This window comes from Oncorhynchus nerka, linkage group LG20 (genome assembly GCF_034236695.1).
Source record: "Oncorhynchus nerka isolate Pitt River linkage group LG20, Oner_Uvic_2.0, whole genome shotgun sequence".
NCBI classification, from domain to species: domain Eukaryota; kingdom Metazoa; phylum Chordata; class Actinopteri; order Salmoniformes; family Salmonidae; genus Oncorhynchus; species Oncorhynchus nerka.
Window position 1 is genome coordinate 85,688,383 of NC_088415.1, and position 20,584 is coordinate 85,708,966.

The 20,584-nt window shown below is 45.8% G+C and overlaps 1 pseudogene; it reads right to left on the reverse strand.

Annotated features, from left to right (window-relative positions):
* Positions 1-20,584, reverse strand: part of LOC115117255 (SH3-containing GRB2-like protein 3-interacting protein 1) — an 83,154-nt pseudogene that overhangs the window by 44,930 nt on the left and 17,640 nt on the right.

The window sequence follows — 20,584 nt, forward strand, 5'->3', positions numbered from 1 at the left end:
ATGGAGAGAGAAAGGGAAGATGGAGAGATAAAGGGAAGATGGAGAGAGAAAGGGAAGATGGGGAGATGAAGAGGGGGAGGAAGTGAGAGGAGGAACAGATATTCAGATGTTTAGTACATTCCAGATCATATCACTGGATAGAATTAGCTGTAGCTGTCTCCAGTTTCAACAAAACGATTCACATAATACTTCATATAACACCCGAGAGAGCTAGCTTTGGCCGTGGCCCTTAGTTACAATGACCCAAGTTTAAGTTCAACTTCAGTCAGGGACATTGCACTTTATCCTACTTCACTCGGTACAGGTCTAGGGTCAGCATTCCCTCCCCTTAATACAAGGCTTAACAATTACTGGGAAAAATGCTAAACTGACCCATAATCACCGTCTAGGGACAACTTTACCCTATTCCGGTTACATACAGTTAGAAACAGCAAGGACTCACCAAAGAGGGAGACAAAGCCAAACCTCCAACGGAAGCTTTCAGTTCATCCATGGAGGGGATGGCACACTTGGCAGTGTCGGAGGGCAACGGCTTGATCTTAATCTTGAACTTCCTGTTGTCGTCCTCGTCCTCAGTGTCGCTGGAGGAGAAGTGCTGCTTGCCTTTGGGAGCTGGTGAACACTCATTAAGTAAGAAGATCTTTTTACATACAGATGTAGGATATTAATTTGAGCCAGTTTGCTACAGTAGGAAAATAATCCTGCAGCAACATGAAATGTGAATTATTATGTGGATTATAATAAATGTATATTTGTTGTAGGGGTTTGTACATTTTTCGTTAGGACAAATCAAGTCTGACATTTTAAAGTGGAAATTACAAACTTTAGAAGCTTTTTTCAATCTTGAATACATTACAAGTTTGCATTTCCGGTGGAAATTTGTCCTTTGGTCTAGAGTCTAAATTTGAGATTTTTGGTTCCAACCGCTGTGTCTTTGTGAGACGTGGTGTGGGTGAACAGATGATCTTCGCATGTGTATTTCCCACCGTAAAGCATGGAGGAGGAGGTGTTATGGTGTGGGGGTGCTTTGCTGGTGACACTGTCTGTGATTGATTTAGAATTCAAGGCACACTTAACCAGCATGGCTACCACATCATTCTGCAGCAATACACCAGCCCATCTGGATGGGCTTAGTGGGACTATCATTTGTTTTTCAACAGGACAATGACCCAACACACCTCCAGGCTGTGTAAGAGATAATTGACCAAGAAGGAGAGTGATGGAGCACTGCATCAGATGACCTGGCCTCCACACTCCCTCGACTTCAACCAAATTGAGATGATTTGGGATGAGTCGAACCGCATAGTGAAGTAAACGGAGCCAACAAGTGCTCAGCATATGTGGGAACTCCTTCAAAACTGTTGGAAAAATATTCCAGGTGAAGATGGTTGAGAGAATGCCAAGAGGGTGCAAAGCTGTCATCAAGGCAAAGAGTGGCTATTTGAAGAATCTCAAATACAAAATATATTTAGATTTGTTTAACACTTTTTTGGTTACTACATGATTCCATATGTGTTATTTCATAGTGTCTTCACTATTATCCTACAATATAGAAAATAGAAAAAATAAAGAAAGGTATTCTAAAACTTTTGACCGGTAGTGTATCTCACTGCTGAAAACTGGAATATCTCACTGAATATTACCCTGCCTCTTACCTCGTCATGAGGCTCAATAGCTGATTTGATCCTAGGCCAGTGACTAGGGGTTACACAAACCAACATGTTAAATTGAAACCAACGGTATTAAAAACGTTCTAGGCAGGATGCAACAGAGATAGTGAGGAGAAACACTCTTATGTGACTCGAGACTGTTTTCACTCTTTCGGTCCTGCAGGTCAGGTTCACTCACATGTAGAGCATAAAGATAGAGAGGGTGTCTGAGTGATTAGGCCTATTTAACATAGAGATCCACTGGGCCAATATGTCGCTCAGCTAGCTAAACATAGCTTAGCAGTCAGTGTCCCAAGACTGTTGCCTGTGTAACAGCTTAGCTTCCACCCCTGTCTGCCCTGAGTTGGGCGTGAACCAGGGACCCTCTGCACACATTATCACTCATCACCAAAAGAAGCACAATAATGCCGACCAGGACAACAGTACCTCTCTAGGTCTCATGGCAGGACAACAGTATCTCTCCAGGTCTCAGGGCAGGACAACAGTATCTCTCTAGGTCTCAGGGCAGAACAACAGTATCTCTCTAGGTCTCAGGGCAGAACAACAGTATCTCTCTAGGTCTCAGGGCAGAACAACAGTATCTCTCTAGGTCTCAGGGCAGGACAACAGAACATCTCTAGGTCTCAGGGCAGGACAACAGTATCTCTCTAGGTCTCAGGGCAGGACAACAGTATCTCTCTAGGTCTCAGGGCAGAACAACAGTACCTCTCTAGGTCTCAGGGCAGGACAACAGTATCTCTCTAGGTCTCAGGGCAGGACAACAGTATCTCTCTAGGTCTCAGGGCAGGACAACAGTATCTCTCTAGGTCTCAGGGCAGAACAACAGTACCTCTCTAGGTCTCAGGGCAGGACAACAGTATCTCTCTAGGTCTCAGGGCAGGACAACAGTATCTCTCTAGGTCTCAGGGCAGAACAACAGTACCTCTCTAGGTCTCAGGGCAGGACAACAGTACCTCTCTAGGTCTCAGGGCAGGACAACAGTATCTCTCTAGGTCTCAGGGCAGGACAACAGTATCTCTCTAGGTCTCAGGGCAGAACAACAGTACCTCTCTAGGTCTCAGGGCAGGACAACAGTATCTCTCTAGGTCTCAGGGCAGGACAACAGTATCTCTCTAGGTCTCAGGGCAGGACAACAGTATCTCTATAGGTCTCAGGGCAGGACAACAGTATCTCTCTAGGTCTCAGGGCAGGACAACAGTATCTCTCTAGGTCTCAGGGCAGGACAACAGTATCTCTCTAGGTCTCAGGGCAGGACAACAGTATCTCTCTAGGTCTCAGGGCAGGACAAAAGTATCTCTCTAGGTCTCAGGGCAGGACAACGGTATCTCTCTAGGTCTCAGGGCAGGATAACAGTACCTCTCTAGGTCTCAGGGCAGGATAATAGTACCTATCTAGGTCTCAGGGCAGGACAACAGTATCTCTCCAGGTCTCAGGGCAGGACAACAGTATCTCTATAGGTCTCAGGGCAGGACAACAGTATCTCTCTAGGTCTCAGGGCAGGATAACAGTACCTCTCTAGGTCTCAGGGCAGGACAACAGTATCTCTCTAGGTCTCAGGGCAGGATAACAGTATCTCTCTAGGTCTCAGGGCAGGATAACAGTATCTCTCTAGGTCTCAGGGCAGGACAACAGTATCTCTCTAGGTCTCAGGGCAGGATAACAGTATCTCTCTAGGTCTCAGGGCAGGACAACAGTATCTCTCTAGGTCTCAGGGCAGGATAACAGTACCTCTCTAGGTCTCAGGGCAGGACAACAGTATCTCTCTAGGTCTCAGGGCAGGACAACAGTACCTCTCCAGGTCTCAGGGCAGGACAACAGTATCTCTCTAGGTCTCAGGGCAGGACAACAGTATCTCTCTAGGTCTCAGGGCAGGACAACAGTATCTCTCTAGGTCTCAGGGCAGGACAACAGTATCTCTCTAGGTCTCAGGGCAGGACAACAGTATCTCTCTAGGTCTCAGGGCAGGATAACAGTACCTCTCTAGGTCTCAGGGCAGGACAACAGTATCTCTCTAGGTCTCAGGGCAGGACAACAGTATCTCTCTAGGTCTCAGGGCAGGACAACAGTATCTCTCTAGGTCTCAGGGCAGGACAACAGTATCTCTCTAGGTCTCAGGGCAGGACAACAGTATCTCTCTAGGTCTCAGGGCAGGACAACAGTATCTCTCTAGGTCTCAGGGCAGGACAACAGTATCTCTCTAGGTCTCAGGGCAGGATAACAGTACCTCTCTAGGTCTCAGGGCAGGACAACAGTATCTCTCTAGGTCTCAGGGCAGGACAACAGTATCTCTCTAGGTCTCAGGGCAGGACAACAGTATCTCTCTAGGTCTCAGGGCAGGACAACAGTATCTCTCTAGGTCTCAGGGCAGGACAACAGTATCTCTCTAGGTCTCAGGGCAGGACAACAGTATCTCTCTAGGTCTCAGGGCAGGTGACGTCACTTGCACTATGCCCGCTACTAGCTCACTGCTAATTAGCTAGCCATTCCACATGGACTACATCTGATCATCTAAAAGGATATTTTCTCTCTCCTCTCCGGGTCTGAGACTGAAGCCATCAGCGTCCACATCTGGAGCGGCCTGTAACAGGAAGTAAATATGTAAGTGGTAAAATGACTGTTTGTGACATCGTGTAACAACAAATACATTCACTTCTCTCATGCTTGTGGGTAAAAAAATGCACACATAACAACTGCAGTCCTGTGTTTTTATAGCTGGAGAGGTTTGAAGATGCTTGTTTGTTAAGACACACAAACTTAATGTACGATTCTGAAAAGAGACATCACATTTTGATTCCAAATTCAATGTTACACGAGGATGATTGATTGCCATAATCAGGAAAGTTGTAGGGAGCAGAAGTGGAAGTGACGTCTGGTTGTGGGTAGTAAAGTTTAAAATGTGGTTTGTGGTTAGAATGTAGAATGTGGTTTGTGGTTAGAATGTAGAATGTGGTTTGTGGTTAGAATGTAGAATGTGGTTTGGGGTTAGAATGTGGTTTGTGGTTAGAATGTGGTTTGTGGTTAGAATGTAGAATGTGGTTTGGGGTTAGAATGTAGAATGTGGTTTGTGGTTAGAATGTAGAATGTGGTTTGTGGTTAGAATGTAGAATGTGGTTTGTGGTTAGAATGTAGAATGTGGTTTGGGGTTAGAATGTAGAATGTGGTTTGGGGTTAGAATGTAGAATGTGGATTGGGGTTAGAATGTAGAATGTGGTTTGGGGTTAGAATGTAGAATGTGGTTTGGGGTTAGAATGTAGAATGTGGTTTGGGGTTAGAATGTAGAATGTGGTTTGGGGTTAGAATGTAGAATGTGGTTTGGGGTTAGAATGTAGAATGTGGTTTGGGGTTAGAATGTAGAATGTGGATTGGGGTTAGAATGTAGAATGTGGTTTGGGGTTAGAATGTAGAATGTGGTTTGGGGTTGGAATGTAGAATGTGGTTTGTTTCCCCATTGTGGTTGAAACATCTTCATAAGCAAAGTATTGCATCAGCGGATCTGAAATTGTAATATATTTTCGTAATTTTTATTAGTCACGTCATTAGTTACGCCATTACTTATTAGTCACTAGTCATTAGTTAGTCGTCACTAGTCATTAGTTAGTCGTCACTGGTCACTAGTCATTAGTCACTATTCATTAATTATTGGTCAATAGACATTAGTCACTATTCATTAGTTATTAGTCACGAGATATTAGTCACTATTCATTAGTTATTAGTCACTAAACATTAGTCACTATTCATTAGATATTAGTCACTATTCATTAGTTATTAGTCACTAAACATTAGTCACTATTCATGAGTTATTAGTCACTATTCATTAGTTATTAGTCACTATTCATTAGTTATTAGTCACTATTCATTAGTTATTAGTCACTATTAATGCATTATTAGTCACTATTCATTAGTTATTAGTCACTATTAATTAGTTATTATTCACTAAACATTAGTCACTATTCATGAGTTATTAGTCACTATTCATGAGTTATTAGTCACTATTCATTAGTTATTAGTCACTATTCATTAGTTATTAGTCACTAAACATTAGTCACTATTCATTAGTTATTAGTCACTATTAATGCGTTATTAGTCACTATTCATTAGGTATTAGTCACTATTCATTAGTCATTAGTCACTATTCATTAGATATTAGTCACTAGACATTAGTCACTATTCATTAGTCATTAGTCACTATTCATTAGATATTAGTCACTAGACATTAGTCACTATTCATTAGTTATTAGTCACGAGATATTAGTCACTATTCATTAGATATTAGTCACTATTCATTAGATATTAGTCACTATTCATTAGATATTAGTCACTATTCATTAGTTATTAGTCACTATTCATTAGATATTAGTCACTATTCATGAGTTATTAGTCACTAAACATTAGTCACTAGTTACGTCATGACCTTGAGTTTTGACCACCAGGACGGCACTTCCTCTTTTATCCCTATAGCTGTTTATTCCCTAACCCATTGTATTACTACTGATTACTGACACTATAGACGGATCACTTACTGCACTGTGCTGTACATATCTACTTACATATCGGTCCAAATCAATCTCCCCATAATAGCCATTTGGAGCCCCGTTGGTGTTTTTCTGTGATAATGGAACGTGTCAGTGAGAAACTCTCATACCATCAAGCATTTTATACAGTTGAAGTAGGAAGTTTACATACACTTAGGTTGGAGTCATTAAAACTAGTTTTTCAACCACTCTACAAATTTCTTGTAAACAAACTACAGTTTTGGCAAGTCGGTTAGGACATCTACTTTGTGCATGACACAAGACATTTTGCCAACAATTGTTTACAGACAGAGTGAATTATAAGTGAAATAATCTATCACAATTCCAGAGGGTCAGAAGTTTACATACACTAAGTTGACTGCGCCTTGAAATAGCTTGGAAAATTCCTGAAAATTATGTAATGGCTTTAGAAGCTTCTGATAGGCTAATTGACATAATTTATCCACAATATCTATATCCACAGTCAAATGAGTCCTATATCGACATAACCTGAAAGGCCGCTCAGCAAGGAAGAAGCCACTACTCCAAAACCACCATAAAAAAGCCAGACTACGGTTTGCAACTGCACATGGGGACAAAGATCATACTTTTTGGAGAAATGTCCTCTGGTCTGATGAATCAAAAACAGAACTGTTTGGCCATAATGACCATCATTATGTTTGGAGGAAAAAGGGGGAGGCTTGCAAGCCGAAGAACACCATCCCAACCGTGAAGCACGGAGGTGGCAGCATCACGTTGTGGGGGTGCTTTTCTGCAGGAGGGACTGGTGCACTTCACAAAATAGATGGCAACATGAGGCAGGAAAATGATGTGGATATATTGAAGCAACATCTCAAGACATCAGTCAGGAAGTTAAAGCTTGGTCGCAAATGGGTCTTCCAAATGGACAATGAGCCCGAGCATACTTCCAAAGTTGTGGCAAAATGGCTTAAGGACCGCAAAGTCAAGGTATTGGAGTGGCCATCACAAAGCCCTGACCTCAATCCCATAGAAAATGTGTGGGCAGAACCGAAAAAGCTTGTGCAAGCAAGGAGGCCTACAAACCTGACTCAGTTACACCGGCTCTGTCAGGGGGAATGGGCCAAAATTCACCCAGCTTATTGTGGGAAGCTTGTGGAAGGCTACCCAAAACATTTGAACCAAGTTAAACAATTTAAAGGCAATGCTACAAAATACTAATTGAGTGTATGTAAACTTCCGACCCACCGGGAATGTGATGAAAGAAATAAAAGCTGAAAAAAAATCATTGTCTCTACTATTATTCTGACATTTCACATTCTTAAAATAAAGTGGTGATCTTAACTGACCTAAGACAGGGAATTTTGACTAGTATTAAATGTCAGGAGTTGTGGAAAAACTGAGTTTAAATGTACTTGGCTGAGGTGTGTAAACTTCCGACTTCAACAGCATATCCACAGCTTGAATCAACAACAAAAACAGCACTATTGACGAATGGGAAACATTCAACTACAGTGAAGTAAACAAACAAAGAAGAGTGAGGATAAGAGCATCAATGACATCACATGGATTATTTACCCCATCATCTACCTTTCTCCTACTTACTCCATCTTTGTCAGGGGAGCCCCTGTACAGAGAGACGAGAGAGGAAAGAGAAAAGAGAGGGGGAGAGAGAGAGAAGAGAGGAGAGAGTATGAGAGGGGAGAGAGAGAAGAGAGGGGGAGAGAGAGAAGAGGGGAGAGAGTATGAGAGGGGGAGAGAGTATGAAAGGGGAGAGAGAGAAGAGGGAGAGAGAGAAGAGAGGGGGAGAGAGACGAGGGGAGAGAGTATGAGAGGGGAGAGAGAGAAGAGGGAGAGAGAGAGAAGAGGGGGAGAGAGACGAGGGGAGAGAGTATGAGAGGGGGAGAGAGAGAAGAGAGGGGGAGAGAGAGAAGAGAGGGGAGAGAGAGAAGAGGGGAGAGAGTATGAGAGGGGGGAGAGAGAGAAGAGGGGAGAGAGTATGAAAGGGAGAGAGAGAAGAGGGGAGAGAGAGAAGAGAGGGGGAGAGAGACGAGGGGAGAGAGTATGAGAGGGGAGAGAGTATGAAAGGGGAGAGAGTATGAAAGGGGAGAGAGAGACGAGGGGAGAGAGTATGAGAGGGGAGAGAGAGAAGAGAGGGGAGAGAGAGAGACGAGAGAGGAAAGATCACAATCACCAGACTACTTAGAAAATATGGGCGATAAGATCAAAAATATGTTTTGAATGACAGCTCAAATAGTTATCGAATAAAAATAAATTAACTAATTTAGATGTCCTCTCTATTGATGTTCTACATAGAGCAACATACCAACTGCAGGTCTACGGACTTATAACCAAAGTGTCAACAAAGTAAATCCTGCTGTAGCTGCTGAATTCTGCAATGTTAAACTGTCTGCTGGAGATCACTCACGTTAAACTGTCTGCTGGAGATCACTCACGTTAAACTGTCTGCTGGAGATCACTCACGTTAAACTGTCTGCTGGAGATCACTCACGGTAAACTGTCTGCTGGAGATCACTTACGTTAAACTGTCTACTGGAGATCACTCACGTTAAACTGTCTGCTGGAGATCACTCATGGTAAACTGTCTACAGGAGATCACTCACGTTAAACTGTCTACAGGAGATCACTCACGTTAAACTGTCTACAGGAGATCACTCACGTGGAGTCTGTGTCCTTCTCTTTCTTTCGTAACCCAAAGGCCTTCCTGGTGCGTTTCTTCAGTCCTAAAAGAGAAGGAATGAAGGGTAGCAGGAGAGAAAGTGAGTTGGAGAGAGTAGGCTAATTAAGTACTGTAAAACATTAGTTCAATTTCAGTTGATATAACTCATGTTTTACAGTGAAGGGGGTGGGGAGTAAATTTGAGGCAGAATTATGCATTTTAGGGGACCAAAAGAATTGGGACAAATTCACTTATACACTGAGTATTACCAAACATTAAGAACACCTTCCTAATATTGAGTTGCATAAATGTATTGTGTCATTTTGGAGTCACTTTTATTGTTAATGACAATAGAATATGATTTTAAACACTTCTACATTAATGTGGATGCTACCATGATTACGGATTATCCTGAATGAACCGTGAATAATAATGATTGAGAAAGTTACAGACACAAATATCATACCCCCAGACATTCTAACATAATACATTATTTACCATTAGCAATCAGACACAAGCTTGATATAGTCATTGTGTGCTATAAATATGGGACCAAATACCTCACTTTTTACTATTTTAAGTGAATTTGTTCCAATACTTTTGGTCCCCTAAAATTGGGGGGGACTATGTAGAAAAATTCTGTAATTTCTAAGCAGTTGATGAAAATACCCTCAAATTAAAGCTGACAGTCTGCACTTTAACATCATAGTCATAGTTTCATTTCAAATCCAAAGTGCTGGAGTACAGAGCCAAAACAACAATATAATGTGTCACTGATCCAATACTTTTGGAGCTAATTCTATAAGTGAATTTGTCCAAATACTTATGACTTCTTTAAATGTGGGGACAAGATACATAAAGTGCTTTCATTTGTAAACAGTAAAACAGATATGTATGAAAATACCCTCAAATGAAAGGTGATATTCTGGATTGTCGCCTCATATGAAACATTTGATTTCAAATCCAAAATGGTGGAGTATAGAGCCGTTATTTACAATTTTAGCATCACTGTCCAAATACATTCGGAAGGGAGTGTTGTACAACCAACCATGTCAGACGTAATCATTACAAAGTTGCAGAAAATGAATTACTAAGGAGGAAGGTTAAATTGCAGTCAATACAGGATTGTATTTTTTATTTCACATTTATTTAACCAGGTAGGCCTTGACCTGGCCAAGATAAAGCAAAGCAGTGAGACACAAACAACAACACAGATTGGCATATGGAATAAACAAAAGTACAATTAATAACACAATAGAAAAGTCTATATACAGTGTGTTCAAATGAGGTAAGATTAGGGAGGTAAGCCAATAAATAGGCCGTAGTGGCAAAGTAATTACAATTTAGCAATTAAACACTGGAATGGTAGATGTGCAGAAAATTAATGTGCAAGTAGAGATACTGGGGTGCAAAGGAGCAAAAAAATAACAATAATATGGGGATGAGATAGTTGAATGTGCTATTTACAGATGGGATATGTACAAGTGCAGTGATCTGTGAGCTGCTCTGGCAGCTGATGTTTAAAGTTAGTGAGGGAGATATGAGTCTCCAGCTTCAGTGATTTTTGCAATTCGATCCAGTCATTGGCAGCAGAGAACTGGAAGGAAAGGCGGGAATTGGCTTTGGGGGTGACCAGTGAAATATACCTGCTGGAGCGCGTACTACGTGTAGGTGTTGCTATGGTGACCAGTGAGCTGAGATAAGGCGGGGCTTTATCTAGCAAACTTATAGATGACCTGGAGCCAGTGTGTTTGGTGACGAACGAATATGAAGCGAGGGCCAGCCAACGAGAGCATACAGGTTGCAGTGGTGGGTAGTATATGGGGCTTTGTTGACAAAACAGTAGAATGTTGGAGGCTATTTTGTAAATGACATCGCCGAAGTCGAGGATCGATAGGATGGTCAGATTTACGAGGGTATGTTTGGCAGCATGAGTGAAGGATGCTTTGTTGCGAAATAGGAAGCGGATTCTAGGAAGCCGAAATAGGAAGCCAATTTTAATTTTGGATTGGAGATGCTTAATAATGTGATTCTGGAAGGAGAGTTTACAGTCTAACCAGACACCTTGTTATTTGTAATTGTCCATATATTCTAAGTCAGAACCGTCCAGAGTAGTGATGTTAGACAGCCGGACAGGTACAGGCAGCGATCGGTTGAAGAGCATGCATTTAGTTTTAATTGTATTTAAGAGCAGTTGGAGGCCATGGAAGGAGAGTTGTATGGCATTGAAGCTTGTCTGGTTAGTTAACACAGTGTCCAAAAAAGGGCCAGAAGTATACAGAATGGTGTTGTCTGCGTAGAGGTGGATCAGAGAAGCACCAGCAGCAAGACCAACATCATTGATGTATATAGAGAAAAGAGTCTGCCCAGGAATTGAACCCTGTGGCACCCCGATAGAGACTGTCAGAGGTCCAGACAACAGGCCCTCTGACTTGACACACTGAACTCTATCTGAGAAGTAGTTGGTGAACCAGGCGATGTAGTTATTTGAGAAGCCAAGGCTGTTGAGTCTGCCAATAAGAATACGGTGATTGACAGAGTCGAAAGCCTTGGCCAGGTCGATGAAGATGGCTGCACAGTATTGTCTTTTATCGATAGCGGTTATGATATTGTTTAGAACGTTGAGAGTGGCTGAGGTGCACCCATGACCAGATCGGAAACTATTTTGCATAGCGGAGAAGGTACGGTGGGATTCGAAATGGTCGGTGATCTGTTTGTTAACTTGTCTTTCGAAGAACTTAGAAAGGCAGGGTATGATAGATATAGGTCTGTAGCAGTTTGGGTCTAGAGTGTCTCCCCCCTTTGAAGAGGGGGATGACCGTGGCAGCTTTCCAATCTTTGGGGATCTCAGACGATACGAGAGGTTGAACAGGCTAGTAATAGGGGTTGCAACCATTTTGGCGGACAATTTTAGAAAGAGAGGGTCCAGATTGTCTAGCCCGGCTGATTGGTTGGAGTCCAGATTTTGCAGCTCTTTCAGATTATCAGCTGTCTGGATGTGGGTGAAGGGAAAAATGGGGGAGACTTGGGCAAGTTGCTGTTTGGGGAGCAGAGCTGTTGGCCGGGGTAGGGGTAGCCAGGTGGAAAGCATGGCCAGTCGTAGAAAAATGCTTATTGAAATTCTCAATTATGGTGGATTTATCGGTGGTGACAGTGTTTCCTAGCCTCAGAGCAGTGGGCAGCTGGGAGGTGGTGCTCTTATTCTCCATGGACTTTACAGTGTCCCAGAACTTTATGAAGGTTGTGTTACATGATGCAAATGTCTGTTTGAAAAAGCTAGCCTTTGCTTTCCTAACTGCCTGTGTATATTGGTTACTAACCTCCCTGAAAAGTTGCATATCGCGGGGGCTATTCAATGCTAATGCAGTACACCACAGGATGTTTTTGTGCTGGTCAAGGGCAGTCAGGTCTGGAGAGAACCAAAGGCTATATCTGTTCCTGGTTCTACATTTTTTGAATGGGGCTTATTTAAGATTTAAGATGGTGAGGAAAGCACTTTTAAAGAATAACCAGGCATCCTCTACTGACGGAATGAGGTCAATGTCCTTCCAGGTCGATTAGAAAGGCCTGCTCGCTAAAGTGTTTTAGGGAGGGTTTGACAGTGATGAGTGGAGGTTGTTTGACCACAGACCCATTACGGACGCAGGTAATGAGGCAGTGATCGCTGAGATCCTGGTTGAAGACAGCAGAGGTGTATTTAGAGGGCAGGTTGGTCAGGATGATGTATATGAGAGTGCGGGACACAGGAACACAATCACCACATTTGTACAACCAAAGACAAAATGGAAAAGCCAGTAGTGATCAATGGAAACACCCCATAGAGCCAGTGCTGTGGGGGAATCTAGCTGTTCTGTGCCAAAACTGAGGCCAAGCCCCCTCCAGGGTTGGCAGTTGGCATCATACAGTGTTGTAATCAAAGTGACTGGAAAAACCAACACCCTGAAACAGTTTAATGTGTGGACACAGCCACAGCCCAGAGCTCAGGGGATATGTCCATCAGAGGGCACCCATGTTGGGTACAGTCCTGTTTGAGGTGACTTTGGAGCAGAGGTAGACAAACCTAGTACTGGGGACCCATAGGCTGGGCTGGGGACCTATAGGGTGGGCTGGAGACCTATGGGGTGGGCTGGGGACCCATAGGGTGGGCTGGGGACCCATAGGGTGGGCTGGGGACCCATAGGGTGGGCTGGAGACCCATAGGGTGGGCTGGGGACCCATAGGGTGGGCTGGAGACCCATAGGGTGGGCTGGGGACCCATAGGGTGGGCTGGGGACCCATAGGGTGGGCTGGAGACCCATAGGGTGGGCTGGGGACCCATTGGGCGTGTGTGGGTGTGCAGTCTGTTATTCCACCTTTCACTGTGGTCACTCTTCAGGATATTTTTCTCTTGCCTCCAGTGGCCATGCTCTACCCTCTTGATTACAGTGGAAGTGAGATTATTTATGGCATGCATGCCCAATGCAGACATGTGATGGGATTAGTATTGGCCTCGTGGGCATGTTCAATGCACTTGTACATGTGGCCTGTCATTTCTATACTGAAACAGGATTAGCAAATCCTGCCACATTGTTTACATTTGGTTGAGATGTTTTCTCCATTTGAAATGACACTATTAGAAATAGGAAAATCACTAATACGTCTGGGATAACTTGTGTGTGTGGGAATCATTTGCTAATAACTTGAAAGAAAACAAAAAGCTGATACTGGATCAGTGTGTGGGTTTTTACCTTTTCGTTAGACAATTAATGACACTAACCATGTTGAAGGATACCAGATTTCCTTCTCCAGATACACTACAGTACTTTATACATGTCATCATGAAATGTATTAGTACAAGCCCTACCGTAGTAGACTAAACTCCACTTTCATCATAACCTTCCTTCACCATGGAGTGGAGTTTGGTTCGATTAGCCCTACCCCTTGTAATGAAGGTAGGCCTTATTAAGGATGACAAGCCCAGGAGACAGATAGCATTAGCAAATATCACTATCATGAGGCTGTGCAGAAAGGAGTTGATGGTTATTTTGATTTCATTTCTAAAATACATGTTGCTTGAAAGTTTTGAATTGGCCCCGTGTGGCTCAGTTGGTAGAGCGTGGTACGTGCAACGCCAGGGTTGTGGGTTGGATTCCTGACCAGTATGAAAGGTAAAAAAGCACTCTACTGTAAATCGCTCTGAATTAGAGCATCTGCTAAATGACAAAAATGTCAATGTATCATCCTGGTGTAATTAATATGCATTTCAACATGATCACCACAAGGTGTCAAAGCTATCATTTGTATTATAGTCTAGCTTTACTAGATATAAACAAACCACTAGCTAGATCTTGTACTGTGAGGTTCATAATGCATTCCTAGCACAAGCTGGAGGTTCATTAAAACGACAGTATGTTTCTTCATTGAAACTAAGTGGGCAATACACCTGGGTAAAATATAATTGCCTTTTGGAGGAAACAGTAGAAGAGCTAGGAGAGACAGATTGGTGAGGTGGGAGAAAGGTTAATAGCAGGGTAATTACTGCTGCTAGCTAACTTTTCATGTAAACAATGTGACCGTCAAACACTGGATTCGTATGGCAGTTCATTTAGTTTAGTTATATGGTTGGTTGTTGTGATAAAAATGTATCTATCTAGCTGGTGAACAAGGTAAGCTGATCCTTCTCTACCTTCACATCACGCTAGCTCTGTGGTTATTTGATGTGCTAGCCACATGTAGCTAACACAACCAGAGCCACACAACCAGAGCCACACTAACTAGCTATCTATCTGCTAGCCAACTAACTAGCTATCTGCTAGCCAACTAACTAGCTATCTGCTAACCAACTAACTAGCTATCTATCTGCTAGCCAACTAACTAACTAGCTATCTGCTAGCCAACTAACTATCTATCTGCTAGCCAACTAACTAGCTATCTATCTGCTAGCCAACTAACTATCTATCTGCTAGCCAACTAACTAGCTATCTATCTGCTAGCCAACTAACTATCTATCTGCTAGCCAACTAACTATCTATCTGCTAGCCAACTAACTAGCTATCTATCTGCTAGCCAACTAACTAGCTATCTATCTGCTAGCCAACTAACTAGCTATCTATCTGCTAGCCAACTAACTAGCTATCTATCTGCTAGCCAACTAACTAGCTATCTGCTAGCCAACTAACTATCTATCTGCTAGCCAACTAACTAGCTATCTATCTGCTAGCCAACTAACTAGCTATGCAGTAATTATGGTGCGCTGCAGCCCCGGATGTTTACCGGGGAACCTCTTGGGGTGAATTTGATCTCAATAGCCTCCCATGGCTTCCTCTCTTTGTCTCTTTTCCTAGTATCTCACAGCCATGAGCCCTCCCTCTGTCTACTAGGGGTAGTATCTCACAGCCATGAGCCCTCCCTCTGTCTACTAGGGGTAGTATCTCACAGCCATGAGCCCTCCCTCTGTCTATTAGGGGTAGTATCTCACATCCATGAGCCCTCCCTCTGTCTATTAGGGGTAGTATCTCACAGCCATGAGCCCTCCCTCTGTCTACTAGGGGTAGTATCTCACAGCCATGAGACCTCCCTCTGTCTACTAGGGGTAGTATCTCACAGCCATGAGCCCTCCCTCTGTCTACTAGGGGTAGTATCTCACAGCCATGAGCCCTCTCTCTGTCTACTAGGGGTAGTATCTCACAGCCATGAGCCCCTCCTCTGTCTACTAGGGGTAGTATCTCACAGCCATGAGCCCCTCCCTCTGTCTACTAGGGGTAGTATCTCACAGCCATGAGCCCTCCCTCTGTCTACTAGGGGTAGTATCTCACAGCCATGAGCCCTCCTCTGTCTACTAGGGGTAGTATCTCACAGCCATGAGCCCTCCCTCTGTCTACTAGGGTAGTATCTCACAGCCATGAGCCCTCCCTCTGTCTGTTAGGGGTAGTATCTCACAGCCATGAGCCCTCCCTCTGTCTACTAGGGGTAGTATCTCACAGCCATGAGCCCCTCCCTCTGTCTACTAGGGGTAGTATCTCACAGCCATGAGCCCTCCCTCTGTCTACTAGTGGTAGTATCTCACAGCCATGAGCCCTCCCTCTGTCTATTAGGGGTAGTATCTCACAGCCATGAGCCCTCCCTCTGTCTACTAGGGGTAGTATCTCACAGCCATGAGCCCTCCCTCTGTCTACTAGGGGTAGTATCTCACAGCCATGAGCCCTCCCTCTGTCTATTAGGGGTAGTATCTCACAGCCATGAGCCCTCCCTCTGTCTACTAGGGGTAGTATCTCACAGCCATGAGCCCTCCCTCTGTCTACTAGGGGTAGTATATCACAGCTATGAGCCCACCCTCTGTCTACTAGGGGTAGTATCTCACAGCCATGAGCCCTTCCTCTGTCTACTAGGGGTAGTATCTCACAGCCATGAGCCCTCCCTCTGTCTACTAGGGGTAGTATCTCACAGCCATGAGCCCTCCCTCTGTCTACTAGGGGTAGTATCTCACAGACATGAGCCCCTCCCTCTGTCTACTAGGGGTAGTATCTCACAGCCATGAGCCCTCCCTCTGTCTACTAGGGGTAGTATCTCACAGCCATGAGCCCTCCTTCTGTCTACTAGGGGTAGTATCTCACAGCCATGAGCCCTCCCTCTGTCTACTAGGGGTAGTATCTCACAGCCATGAGCCCTCCCTCTGTCTACTAGGGGTAGTATCTCACAGCCATGAGCCCTCCCTCTGTCTACTAGGGGTAGTATCTCACAGCCATGAGCCCTCCTCTGTCTACTAGGGGTAGTATCTCACAGCCATGAGCCCCTCCTCTGTCTACTAGGGGTAGTATCTCACAGCCATGAGCCCTCCCTCTGTCTACTAGGGGTAGTATCTCACAGCCATGAGCCCCTCCTCTGTCTACTAGGGGTAGTATCTCACAGCCATGAGCCCCTCCTCTGTCTACTAGGGGTAGTATCTCACAGCCATGAGCCCCTCCCTCTGTCTACTAGGGGTAGTATCTCACAGCCATGAGACCTCCCTCTGTCTACTAGGGGTAGTATCTCACAGCCATGAGCCCTCTCTCTGTCTACTAGGGTAGTATCTCACAGCCATGAGCCCTCCTCTGTCTACTAGGGTAGTATCTCACAGCCATGAGCCCTCCCTCTGTCTACTACTAGGGGTAGTATCTCACAGCCATGAGCCCTCCCTCTGTCTACTAGGGTAGTATCTCACAGCCATGAGCCCTCCTCTGTCTATTAGGGGTAGTATCTCACAGCCATGAGCCCTCCTCTGTCTACTAGGGGTAGTATCTCACAGCCATGAGCCCTCCTCTGTCTACTAGGGGTAGTATCTCACAGCCATGAGCCCTCCTCTGTCTACTAGGGTAGTATCTCACAGCTATGAGCCCTCCCTCTGTCTACTAGGGGTAGTATCTCACAGCCATGAGCCCTTCCTCTGTCTACTAGGGTAGTATCTCACAGCCATGAGCCCTCCTCTGTCTACTAGGGGTAGTATCTCACAGCCATGAGCCTCCCTCTGTCTACTAGGGGTAGTATCTCACAGACATGAGCCCCTCCTCTGTCTACTAGGGGTAGTATCTCACAGCCATGAGCCCTCCCTCTGTCTACTAGGGGTAGTATCTCACAGCCATGAGCCCTCCTTCTGTCTACTAGGGTAGTATCTCACAGCCATGAGCCCTCCCTCTGTCTACTAGGGTAGTATCTCACAGCCATGAGCCCCCCTCTGTCTACTAGGGTAGTATCTCACAGCCATGAGCCCTCCTCTGTCTACTAGGGGTAGTATCTCACAGCCATGAGCCCCTCCTCTGTCTACTAGGGGTAGTATCTCACAGCCATGAGCCCCTCCTCTGTCTACTAGGGGTAGTATCTCACAGCCATGAGCCCTCCTCTGTCTACTAGGGGTAGTATCTCACAGCCATGAGCCCCTCCTCTGTCTACTAGGGGTAGTATCTCACAGCCATGAGCCCCTCCTCTGTCTACTAGGGGTAGTATCTCACAGCCATGAGCCCCTCCCTCTGTCTACTAGGGGTAGTATCTCACAGCCATGAGACCTCCCTCTGTCTACTAGGGGTAGTATCTCACAGCCATGAGCCCTCTCTCTGTCTACTAGGGGTAGTATCTCACAGCCATGAGCCCTCCCTCTGTCTACTAGGGGTAGTATCTCACAGCCATGAGCCCTCCCTCTGTCTACTAGGGGTAGTATCTCACAGCCATGAGCCCTCCCTCTGTCTACTAGGGGTAGTATCTCACAGCCATGAGCCCTCCCTCTGTCTACTAGGGGTAGTATCTCACAGCCATGAGCCCCTCCTCTGTCTACTAGGGGTAGTATCTCACAGCCATGAGCCCTCCCTCTGTCTACTAGGGGTAGTATCTCACAGCCATGAGCCCCTCCTCTGTCTACTAGGGGTAGTATCTCACAGCCATGAGCCCTCCCTCTGTCTACTAGGGGTAGTATCTCACAGCCATGAGCCCTTCCTCTGTCTATTAGGGGTAGTATCTCACAGCCATGAGCCCTCCCTCTGTCTATTAGGGGTAGTATCTCACAGCCATGAGCCCTCCCTCTGTCTACTAGGGGTAGTATCTCACAGCCATGAGCCCTCCCTCTGTCTACTAGGGGTAGTATCTCACAGCCATGAGCCCCTCCCTCTGTCTACTAGGGGTAGTATCTCACAGCCATGAGCCCTCCCTCTGTCTACTAGGGGTAGTATCTCACAGCCATGAGCCCTCCCTCTGTCTACTAGGGGTAGTATCTCACAGCCATGAGCCCCTCCCTCTGTCTACTAGGGGTAGTATCTCACAGCCATGAGCCCTCCTCTGTCTACTAGGGGTAGTATCTCACAGCCATGAGCCCTCCCTCTGTCTACTAGGGGTAGTATCTCACAGCCATGAGCCCTCCCTCTGTCTACTAGGGGTAGTATCTCACAGCCATGAGCCCTCCCTCTGTCTACTAGGGGTAGTATCTCACAGCCATGAGCCCTCCTCTGTCTACTAGGGGTAGTATCTCACAGCCATGAGCCCTTCCTCTGTCTACTAGGGTAGTATCTCACAGCCATGAGCCCTCCCTCTGTCTACTAGGGGTAGTATCTCACAGCCATGAGCCCCCCCTCTGTCTACTAGGGGTAGTATCTCACAGCCATGAGCCCCTCCTCTGTCTACTAGGGGTAGTATCTCACAGCCATGAGCCCTCCTCTGTCTACTAGGGGTAGTATCTCACAGCCATGAGCCCTCCCTCTGTCTACTAGGGGTAGTATCTCACAGCCATGAGCCCTCCCTCTGTCTACTAGGGGTAGTATCTCACAGCCATGAGCCCTCCTCTGTCTACTAGGGGTAGTATCTCACAGCCATGAGCCCTCCTCTGTCTACTAGGGGTAGTATCTCACAGCCATGAGCCCTTCCTCTGTCTACTAGGGGTAGTATCTCACAGCCATGAGCCCTCCCTCTGTCTACTAGGGGTAGTATCTCACAGCCATGAGCCCTCCCTCTGTCTATTAGGGGTAGTATCTCACAGCCATGAGCCCTCCTCTGTCTATTAGGGGTAGTATCTCACAGCCATGAGCCCTCCTCTGTCTATTAGGGGTAGTATCTCACAGCCATGAGCCCTCCCTCTGTCTACTAGGGGTAGTATCTCACAGCCATGAGCCCTCCCTCTGTCTACTAGGGGTAGTATCTCACAGCCATGAGCCCTCCTCTGTCTACTAGGGGTAGTATCTCACAGCCATGAGCCCTCCCTCTGTCTACTAGGGGTAGTATCTCACAGCCATGAGCCCTCCTCTGTCTACTAGGGGTAGTATCTCACAGCCATGAGCCCCTCCTCTGTCTACTAGGGTAGTATCTCACAGCCATGAGCCCCTCCTCTGTCTACTAGGGGTAGTATCTCACAGCCATGAGCCCTCCCTCTGTCTACTAGGGGTAGTATCTCACAGCCATGAGCCCTCCTCTGTCTACTAGGGGTAGTATCTCACAGCCATGAGCCCTCCTCTGTCTACTAGGGGTAGTATCTCACAGCCATGAGCCCTCCCTCTGTCTACTAGGGGTAGTATCTCACAGCCATGAGACCTCCCTCTGTCTACTAGGGGTAGTATCTCACAGCCATGAGCCCTCCTCTGTCTACTAGGGGTAGTATCTCACAGCCATGAGCCCTCCCTCTGTCTACTAGGGGTAGTATCTCACAGCCATGAGCCCTCCCTCTGTCTACTAGGGGTAGTATCTCACAGCCATGAGCCCTCCTCTGTCTACTAGGGTAGTATCTCACAGCCATGAGCCCTCCCTCTGTCTACTAGGGGTAGTATCTCACAGCCATGAGCCCTCCTCTGTCTACTAGGGGTAGTATCTCACAGCCATGAGCCCTCCCTCTGTCTACTAGGGGTAGTATCTCACAGCCATGAGCCCTCCCTCTGTCTACTAGGGGTAGTATCTCACAGCCATGAGCCCTCTCCTCTGTCTATTAGGGTAGTATCTCACAGCCATGAGCCCCTCCTCTGTCTACTAGGGTAGTATCTCACAGCCATGAGCCCTCCCTCTGTCTACTAGGGGTAGTATCTCACAGCCATGAGCCCTCCCTCTGTCTACTAGGGGTAGTATCTCACAGCCATGAGCCCCTCCTCTGTCTACTAGGGGTAGTATCTCACAGCCATGAGCCCTCCCTCTGTCTACTAGGGGTAGTATCTCACAGCCATGAGCCCTCCTCTGTCTACTAGGGTAGTATCTCACAGCCATGAGCCCTCCCTCTGTCTACTAGGGGTAGTATCTCACAGCCATGAGCCCTCCTCTGTCTACTA